The following is a 10963-nucleotide window of genomic DNA, read 5'->3' on the forward strand; positions in this document are numbered from 1 at the left end:
CTGATTTTACTTCTTAATATTGTTCTGAGGGTCTTGATGTTGTGGAGGCACTTTTCAATGCATGGGGTATACATTTACATTTTAGTCATTTAGGAGACGCTCTTATCCTGCGCGACTTACAGTAGTGAGTGCATATATTTTCATACTTTTTCATATACAGTCAGTGACATGCATTGTGCTATAGCCTAGCCATTCTAATTTGAGCAGTCAGAGATTATTTCTCTGGTGCTGTCACGACTAGCGCTTGAAGTGAAATGTAGAAGGTGCCAGTGGTTTGTTTACTAGTTCATATTTTACAGCTGCTGGATGGTAGGCTACTTCATTACCAAACAATTAGGGGGGCAGGCCGGTTGGTCGGCACCAGCTCACTACTTCAACTACTGCTCAAGACCATTGCAGTGGTCACTTTCAGTCATAGTGTTCAAAATGACACATACTGTAGATAGGATATCAGTCTACAATCTCCTGCACTGTGAAGCAGAGAGTGGCCATGCAATGCAGAGTGTGATCTGTTTCTCATTAGTGTGAGTCTGGTCTGGGCTGTAGTCGGCTGTTTTGTTTCCCCTTTCATCTTTTACAGTGTTTGGTGGTGGAATCTGAAGCCTAGCCTACACACATACCTCTGGGCAGAGTCTCTTCAATATATGGGCGGGGTCTCCTCTCTCTGACACGCTGGCACAGCAGAGGCCTTCTGCCACACAGCTGATAAAGCCTGGAGACCATCTCTACAGTATGTCTGTCGCCAGGGAGACAGGAAAGGGAAACTCCCCCATGTCAGATGTTACAACTTGAGATCAGTTGACTTTGTAGGGAACTCAGAGCTTGAAATGTAATCTGAACACTTTGTGTAGACTGACTGAACACAATGCATCAGATGAACGATATATTTCTCTCTCTCTCTCATCTCTCTCTCATCTCTCTCTCTCTCATTCAATTTAAGGGCTTTATTGGCATGGGAAACGTGTGTTAACATTGCCAAAGCAAGTGAAGTAGATAGTAAACAAAAGTGAAATAAACAATAAATATTAACAGTAAACATTACACTCAGAAGTTTCAAAAGAATAAAGACATTTCAAATGTCATATTATGTATATATACAGTGTTGTAACAATGTGCAAATAGTTAAAGTACAAATGGGAAAATAAATAAACATAAATATGGGTTGTATTTACAATGGTGTTTGTTCTTCACTGGTTGCCCTTTTCTTGTGGCAACAGGTCACAAATCTTGCAGCTGTGATAGCACACTGTGGTTTTTCACCCAGTAGATAAGGGAGTTTATCAAAATTGGGTTTGTTTTCAAATTCTTTGTGGATCGCTGTAATCTGAGGGAAATATGTGTCTCTAATATGGTCATACATTTGGCAGGAGGTTAGGAAGTGCAGCTCAGTTTCCACCTCATTTTGTGGGAAGTGTGCACATAGCCTGTCTTCTCTTGAGAGCCAGGTCTGCCTATGGCGGCCTTTCTCAATAGCAAGGCTATGCTCACTGAGTCTGTACATAGTCAAAGCTTTCCTTAAGTTTGGGTCAGTCACAGTGGTCAGGTATTCTGCCACTGTGTACTCTCTGTTTAGGGCCAAAAAGCATTCTAGTTTGCTCTGTTTTTTTGTTTGTTCTTTCCAATGTGTCAAGTAATTCTCTTTTTGTTTTCTCATGATTTGGTTGGGTCTAATTGTGTTGTTGTTGTTGTTGTTGTCCTGGGGCTGTGTGGGGTCTGTTTGTGTTTGTGAACAGAGCCCCAGGACAAGCTTACTTAGGGGACTCTTCTCCAAGTTCATCTCTCTGTAGGTGATGGCTTTGTTATGGAAGGTTTGGGAATCGCTTCCTTTTAAGTGGTTATAGAATTTAACGGCTCTTTTCTGGATTTTGATAATTAGCGGGTATTGGCCTAATTCTGCTCTGCATGCATTATTTGGTGTTTTATGTTGTACACGGAGGATGTTTTTGCAGAATTCTGCATGCAGAGTCTCAATTTGGTGTTTGTCCCATTTTGTGAATTCTTGGTTGGTAAGCGGACCCCAGACCTCAGAACCATAAAGGGCAATGGGTTCTATAACTGATTCAAGTATTTTTAGCCAGATCCTAATTGGTATGTCAAATTTTATGTTCCTTTTGATGGCATAGAAGGCCCTTCTTGCCTTGTCTCTCAGATCGTTCACAGCTTTGTGGAAGTTACCTGATGCGATGATGTTTAGGCCGAGGTATGTATAGTTTTTTGTGTGCTCTAGGGCAACGGTGTCTAGATGGAATTTGTATTTGTGGTCCTGGCAACTGGACCTTTTTTGGAACACCATTATTTTTGTCTTACTGAGATTTACTGTCAGGGCCCAGGTCTGACAGAATCTGTGCAGAAGATCTAGGTGCTGCTGTAGGCCCTCCTTGGTTGGTGACAGAAGCACCAGATCATCAGCAAACAGAAGACATTTGACTTCAGATTCTAGTAGGGTGAGGCCGGGTGCTGCAGACTGTTCTAGTGCCCTCGCCAATTCGTTGATATATATGTTGAAGAGGGTGGGGCTTAAACTGCATCCCTGTCTCACCCCACGGCCCTGTGGAAAGAAATGTGTGTGTTTTTTGCCAATTTTAACCGCACACTTGTTGTTTGTGTACATGGATTTTATAATGTCGTATGTTTTCCCCCAACCCCACTTTCCATCAATTTGTATAGCAGACCCTCATGCCAAATTGAGTCAAAAACTTTTTTGAAATCAACAAAGCATGAGAAGACTTTGCCTTTGTTTTGTTTTGTTTGTTTGTCAATTAGGGTGTGCAGGGTGAATACGTGGTCTGTCGTACGGTAATTTGGTAAAAAGCCAATTTGACATTTGCTCAGTACATTGTTTTCATTGAGGAAATGAACTAGTCTGCTGTCAATGATAATGCAGAGGATTTTCCCAAGGTTGCTGTTGATGCATATCCCACGGTAGTTATTGGGGTCAAATTTGTCTCCACTTTTGTGGATTGGGGTGATCAGTCCTTGGTTCCAAATATTGGGGAAGATGACAGAGCTAAGGATGATGTTAAAGAGTTTAAGTATAGCTAATTGAAATTTGTGGTCTGTATATTTTATCATTTCATTGAGGATACCATCAACACCACAGGACTTTTCGGGTTGGAGGGTTTGTATTTTGTCCTTTAGTTCATTCAATGTAATTGGAGAATCCAGTGGGTTCTGGTAGTCTTTAATAGTTGATTCGAAGATTTGCATTTGATCATGTATATTTTTTTTGCTGTTTGTTCTCTGTTATAGGGCCAAAAAGATTGGAGAAGTGGTTTACCCATACATCTCCGTTTTGGATAGATAGCTCTTCGTGTTGTTGTTTGTTTAGTGTTTTCCAATTTTCCCAGAAGTGGTTAGAGTCTATGGATTCTTCAATTACATTGAGCTGATTTCTGACATGCTGTTCCTTCTTTTTCCGTAGTGTATTTCTGTATTCTCTCACGTCATTGTAGAAATGCTGCAAAACAGTGCACGGACCAGATAAAATAAAAAATAAAAATAAGACACCTTGAAGGTCTGGATACAATTATCTCCGATACAGCCGGTTACCTGCTGTGGTGCCTGCTGTGTAAGGGGAAGTAGGTGAGAGGGATCAAATTACTTCCCCTCATTACTCATAGACACACATTGATACACTGATGTTCCTCCTGTTGGAAGGGCTGTGTTGTGTTGCCTCAGTTTACTGATGACTAGCAGTGAGTTTACCATAACACACCTAGTGAACATACAAAACAATACCAGAGAAAAATATAAAGAAGAAGTAGCCTAAAAATAGAATGTGCTGTCACTATTTTGTCATTACACATAGGTATTGAGTCTCCTATGGTTATCCAACTCTTATACAGATTTCAATTTATACATTGTTAAAGGCTGAACTCTTGTAATGTAGGCCTACGCAGTTTAAGCAAACTTAATAAGCCATTAACAGGTTGTAGTTTTGAATGCTGATCTGACTAGCCATGGCCTCCGGTTAGAGAGAGCAATGCTGCTGTTTTAAATTATGCCAGCCATATAAATAAGTAATAGTCGATGTTAGCAAAGTCACTATCTATGATTTTACAAGTGCATATAATGTAATTCAGTCACACTGCCCTAAATTATAACGTCTAGTAGTCAACTTTCACCACATCTTATAGCCAGGCTATGAAACCAATGAAAGGATTTACACTGCATTACATCTTATATTCCTGTTTTCATAACCGCACTCCATGTCAAAGATATTAAGATATTGGCTTCATTTTTGCATAGAGTATATTCAAAATCGTCAGAGGAGAAATTGAGAACATGGTAATATGGAAGTCAGCAGTTTTAAGAAAACAGACTAACTCCTTTGAGGGAGGGATAAGTTGCAGTCCCTTCAGTTGTTTCAGCACGGTAAATCTTTGTGTCTCTGTTATTTCACTTCAACAGAACCCATGCCAGAGAGAGAGAGAGAGAGATAGAGAGAGTATTGAAACCTGCTGAAATTCATTTCCTCTTTCGCAAAATACGTTTCTGTTCTTCAAATTATTGCAAGCCCTCAGTTTCTCTAACCGGAGCAGAGGTTATTTAAACTCAAACACCACCCAAAACCGTTGAGACAGTATTTCAGAGCTGTAGCTAAGGTGAAGTAAACAACTGCATTATGTGATAAGTTAATAATTTCCTATACATGCAAACACTGCAACACACAAATGCTATTTGCAATTTTCCTCATTTAGTTTATATGATGTGTTTATTCATTTTACATACTCAGTTACTTCAAAAATGGTTCACAATTAACCTTCCTCTTTTAATCCTAATGTATACATGACAAGAATATTCCATATTTCATATACTCATCCTTTTGCAACATACTGCAGCTTTGACAGAGCAACAAGGCTCAAGTTACTTCCATCAAATGTTGCTTTAGAATGTAACTTTCATAAACTGCTTTGTCAAAGTACAACTGTTTTATAAAATGGCCTTACAAAGCAGTTGTAAAATAAATTACATCACCAATACATAATTCATATTCCCTAATAATATGTTGGACTGGTTATGTTAAATCAGCCTTAGGAAGACACTAATTTAGTAATATACATTTGCATAACTGCCTTTAAAGCGATGTGCCAAATTTAGGCTTACTGTGAGTCTACAACTCTCTTAGCCAGTCCCAGCAGCATAGGATATCTGAGGGTCCTGTTCTTCCAAGACTCTGGGATTCCCTGAACACCAGTCTGGAAAGACAAGGCAGGAGGAACAGATAAAGACTACAGTATATAAAATGCTGAGCCTTCAGAGCAGACACAAAGCAATCCATCCGAGGTCAAACTCATTACCCAGGCTGAAACTATGGACAGGGGATCCAGATAGACCAATACAAATTTCAATAAAAGTGTTTTTATTGCTTACTCATTATATAGGCTACAACTTATAGTCGACGTTTATAAATTGGATGAAGGTTTACTTATAGAACAAATAACTTGAATGATTAGATTTGAATATCCGACTGTGTGGAATGTCTTACAATCGAATGGCCATGTAACAACTATGTAAATACGAGCTACTTGAAATACTAGCTAGCTACTTCTGATTAATAAAAGTTCTATATTTTGATAATATTTGCATGGGCCATACAGTATAACTGACTGTAAGTTGCTCTGGATAAGAACGCCTGCTAAATGACCAAAATGTAAATGTAGGGTTTCGCTCCAACCTGTGCTCCAAAACAGGCCCCTATGAATGAGGCCCTACTGGCGGTGCATCCCCCGCAGCGCATGGTTCCCCTGACTGCCTCCTCCAGCTGGCTCAGTGTCAGGACCCCGTGTAGCGCTCCCTGGAATGCACCTGGCAAGGCTGGGGATAGGAACCACAGACACAGATAAGGACCAAGAGGGAGATACAGAGAAGTAATTGTCTTCATACTATTTATTCATGTCATCAATGATTCAATATATTTCTTAAGTTTTCTTGGGCGATGTATGTGGTTATATTTTCCATGTCAATAAATCCTTTTGAATTGAGAAGGGAAGGGGGGAATACACCAACATTAGTTACACACATCCTAACATGTGTTTTAGCTTCAAAGGTGCAGGAGGTCCCGTCTCCCACTTCAGACGGGAGGGAAATAAAAGGACAGGTTCATTAATGATCAAAGACTACAGAGAAAGAAAGCACCTTCTTAGACCAGGGCTAACTAACTAACTAGCTAACGGATGTGCTGACTGGGATGGTGTGGTTACGGTGCCAAGTCGACAGACTGGACCCTGCTGCTGCCACAGCCGTGCTGGCGACACCACCTACCTAGTGTGTGTGTGTGGGACCTACCTCATGTGTTAGTGAACACAGCAGGTATCAGCTCTGGGGAATGCTTGGCTAAGTTGTCCTTCACCTGATAGATATGTGCTGCAATGATGAAAGGCAGAGTGAAATGCAACATTTAACAATTCCAATATGCATTATTTATTACCATACCTTGGGGGAAAATTATATTTCCTTCATTAACCTGCCACTCAAGATTTTATGTACATTTACATTTTACAGTCTTGTGTTACCTTTTAGGTTTTGACTGGCTGAGATTCGGCTGTTCCCACCATTGTATTAATAGATAATATACAATATGTATGATCTTGCGCTCATAGGAAATTATTAAAATAAATCAGTTGAGATGTACATCCTATCTCTATCCTTATCACCAAGGCTGCACATCAAATGGCACCCTATTCCCAAAATAGTGCACTACTTTTGACCAGAGCTCTATGAGCCCTGGTCCAAAGGGGGCCAGTACATATGGAATAGGGTGCCATTTGGGATGAAGCCCTAATAATGCATGAGCAGAAAGATGGTGAATGTTTATAAGCGGGAGTGGCATTAGAGTCGTACCAATAACAGCCCTGTCCAGATCCTGAGGGTTGTTTCTGTTTGGGTCGTTGAGCTGGGCCAACACTGAGTCCAGAGCATTGGGGTCAGAACCATTCAGGATGAAATGCTCCAGGAACCTGTCAAGAAATGTATACTGAACAAAAATATAAACGCAACATGCAACAATTTCAAAGATTTTACTGAGTTACAGTTCATATAAGGAAATCAGACAATTGAAATAAATTGATTAGGCCCTAATCTATGACTGGGAATACAGATATGCATCTGTTGGTCACAGATACCTTAAAAAAAGAAGGTAGGGGCGTGGATCAGAAAACCAGTCAGTCTCTGGTGTGACCACCATTTGCCTCATGCAGCTCGACACATCTCCTTCGCATAGAGTTGATGAGGCTGTTGATTGTGGCCTGTGAAATGCTGTCCCACTCCTCTTAAATGGCTGTGCGAAGTTGCTGGATATTGGCGGGAACTGGAACACGCTGTCGTACACATCGATCCAGAGCATCCCAAATGTGCTCAATGGGTGACATGTCTGGTGAGTATGCAGGCCATGGAAGAACTGGGACAATTTCAGCTTCCAGGAATTGTGTACAGATCCTTGCGACATGGTGCCATGCATTATCATGCGGAAAATGAGGTGATGGCAGATGAATGGCACGACAATGGGCCTCAGGATCTCGTCAGAGTATCTCTGTGCTTTCAAATTGACATTGATAAAATGCAATTGTGTTCATTGTCCATAGCTTATGCCTGCCCATACCATAACCCCACCGCCACCATGCGGCACTCTGTTCACAATGCTGACATCAGCAAACCGCTCACCCACACGACGCCATACACGTGGTCTGTGGTTGTGAGGCCAGATGGACGTACTGCCAAATTGTCTAAAACGATGTTGGAGGCGGTTTATGGAAGATAAATTAACATAAAATTATTTGGCAACAGCTCTGGTGGACATTCCTGCAGTCAGCATGCCAATTGCACACTCCCTCAAAACTTGAGACATCTGTGGCATTGTGTTGTGTGACAAAACTGCAAATTTTAGAGTGGCCTTTTACTGCACAAGGTGCACCTGTGTAATGATCATGCTGTTTAATCAGCTTCTTGATATACCACACCTGTCAGGTGGATGGATTATCTTGGCAAAGGATAAATGCTCACTAACAGGGATGTAAACAAATTTGTACTCAAAATTTGAGAGAAATAAGCTTTTTTGTGCGAATGGAACATTTCTTGGATATTTTATTTCGGCTCAAGAAACATGGGACCAACTCTTTACATGTTGTGTTTATATTTTTTGCTCAGTGTAGATATGGCATAATTTCATAAATTGTACCTACCATAACCATAGTCAATATAGCATTGATTGTGTTATGAAGCATGTTAATGGGTGTGAGTAATGAGATAAATTACACAATTTATGAGGCCTTTATGCATTAAGAGCCATTTTCTGCTCTATAGGTCTACAGTACCTTGCTGCAGCCAGTGTCATTGCCACACACATATCGTTGTTCTGGGTGACACGTATGGCCGTCTCCACCTTCTCCAACATCTCCGGCTTCCCAGCGAACATCGCCACAACGGGAGCCATCTTGGTGACCCCGTCCATCTGACAGTCCACATCACATCCTGAAATGGAGAGCGAAAAAGTAAAATCTTTGCTTCCCTCAATTCCTCACCTTCCTCTCAAAGCTCATTGGAGGAGGAGGTCTAAGGGGAGGGACCTTAGAGCCCATCCTCCAATGCGCCTTGAGAGGGAGGTGAGGAGTTGAGGAATCAAGGACAGAAGGAATCAACGATTTGACGGCTTGTACTTTTTTCAAACAGGTTTTGTCTAAATGTAACTCATAATAAATTAACCCAGGACAGACGTGCTTCCTTTCAGCTGGTGATCTGTATGTTACTGTACCTGTCTCTTCTTTGCCTGCATCCACATTCCTCATGAAGGCTTTGAGGCTTGCGTGTCTCCAAGGGCCATCGATGGGGAGGACAGCTTTAGGACCTTAACATTTCAATTGAGAGTGAACAGCTTTAGCTGACTGAAAAAAATATACATGTTCATAAACAGCTGAATAACCATACTGTGGAGAATAGTTTAAAAACCCTGGCTTCATGATAGGAAAGTGTCATTGTCCGGAACAGTTTTTTCAGAAGGGGATAAGTTACCAAAGGGGAAAACAGAACTCGGTGTTATCAAAAACTGACAGAACACAGTACCACTCTACCCCTCTACCCCTCTATGGGACCAGATGTCTATTAAATTATTAGCATTTTTTTATACTGTTTCTCTTGTCTTTGGTCAGATGATGGGGCACAGAAAAGCAACAGTTTATACACACACAGGAAATGACTGCTGATTGGTTGCCTACCGTTCTTTTGTCTGTATGGGTTATTGAGAGGAAGATCATACACAGTGTCTGGGCCAAAGAACTTGTAGATGCGCTTGGTCAAGTCCTCCACGTTCACATCTAGTGAATACAAACAAACACATAGAGCATATTAATATATACTATATCATTCATGGAGTGAACACGATAAAACAAAGTCGACATGTTCTTTATTTAGCAAGACATTAGGCCATTGGATATTTGTCCTATTGGGGGTCAGTATGCTACCTCCACATTGGCTGAGCGACTCTAGCAGTACGTAGGCCTGGTCTCCGTAGCAACTCTGCTCTCCGGTCTCTCTGCGGTAGAACGGGTTAGCAGACTGAGGGCGGAACTCTGGACACGGTTCCAGATCTGACAGAACCTCCTTCAGTCGCTCTGGGTTGTAAATCCAATGCATGGGCTGGGCTGTTAGGGTGGGGTACATAGAAAATAGAAAGTTACTGGACTGATAGTGTAGCCTTAGTTGTATGTATTGAGTCATTGTTATAGTCTTTAACCCTTATTTCCTGTGGATGTATTATAAAGTATCTACAACCATAAATAGGTGTTTCATCAGCTTGGTTCCACTCCACTTCCCTGTCATAATATTCAGTCTTCAGTATGCGTTATGTATTGTGGTTATTAGAGATAATGATATTGGACACTTTCCAATTCTCGAACGTTTTTACGGCCAGTGGACTGTCTAGATCATTAATTGCCATACTGTATGTGTATGGCTTGTAATATTACATATAGCAAGAGTGCAATGTTAATCAATCCATATGACATTGGTTATATGTACTTTCATTCTAATAGAACATTATTGATTTTATAACACTGTTGTTTAACTTTGTTGAGAAGTCAGTGTAGGGTAACACCCTTTTATACTCTCCATATCATCAGTGGCAGATGTGCAGCTGTGCAGATGTCTCATACTGATTGACACCAAGACATTACATCAGAGCTATGTTTGAGCCAGTGCTGCAGTATCTTATTGGGATATTGCTGTTAATGAAAATATATCAGTCCCATGAAATTACCTGCTGCGTCTGCCACAGCTGCTCCAATGATAGCCCCAATGGCTCTCTCTGCCACAGTCGAAGCCATCTGTGTCATTTAGTCCAATAGAAACAGAATTAGCGGTTAAAATGGCTTATCATGCTTTTCTCTTGAAATATTTTCAGTTTTTCTCAGTTTCTCTTGTACTGGATGACAAAATTTGCATTTTGAATAATTGAAATTGAAAACATTAGTACTACGTACTATACTGGCAAGAAAAATAACAATATTTAACATGGCTGTAATACAAAATATATGAATCAACTAAGAAATGTAACAGACAGTTGACCATACCGGCCTCTGTACTGTACGTCATACATTCCAAACAATATGAGTTCATTAGCACACAAGATGAACCATTTCCTTACCGTGGTTTTCTTATTCTCCCCCAGCATCACACTCATGTTGTTTTGAAAACTTGACTGACGCTGTCTGTCTTCTGACGCTGGAGGACTGCCCAGAAATACTGAGACGGTTATAACACTGCAACCATGACTCATGAAAAAGGCCAGAGTTAAAGGTCTGAGAGAGACCGGTAGGGGGCATATAGTCTGATCAGTTATTGCATGGCTCAGGGCAGTGACCTTATGAATGGATGCCATTAGGTTTAAGATAGGACTGTTTAATAAAATATGTTACTCAGTGAAACCATGGTAACCTTTTTTTAATATGGTGTTTGCTCCCAGGATACTCAT

General features: G+C 40.8%; 1 pseudogene; it reads right to left on the minus strand.

Moving 5' to 3' along the window:
- Window positions 1-4695: 4695 nt before the first annotated feature.
- On the minus strand, window positions 4696-10744 carry LOC121550090 (annotated as a pseudogene).
- Between the last annotated feature and the right edge of the window lie 219 nt (window positions 10745-10963).

This window comes from Coregonus clupeaformis, chromosome 34 (assembly GCF_020615455.1).
Source record: "Coregonus clupeaformis isolate EN_2021a chromosome 34, ASM2061545v1, whole genome shotgun sequence".
NCBI classification, from domain to species: Eukaryota; Metazoa; Chordata; class Actinopteri; order Salmoniformes; family Salmonidae; genus Coregonus; species Coregonus clupeaformis.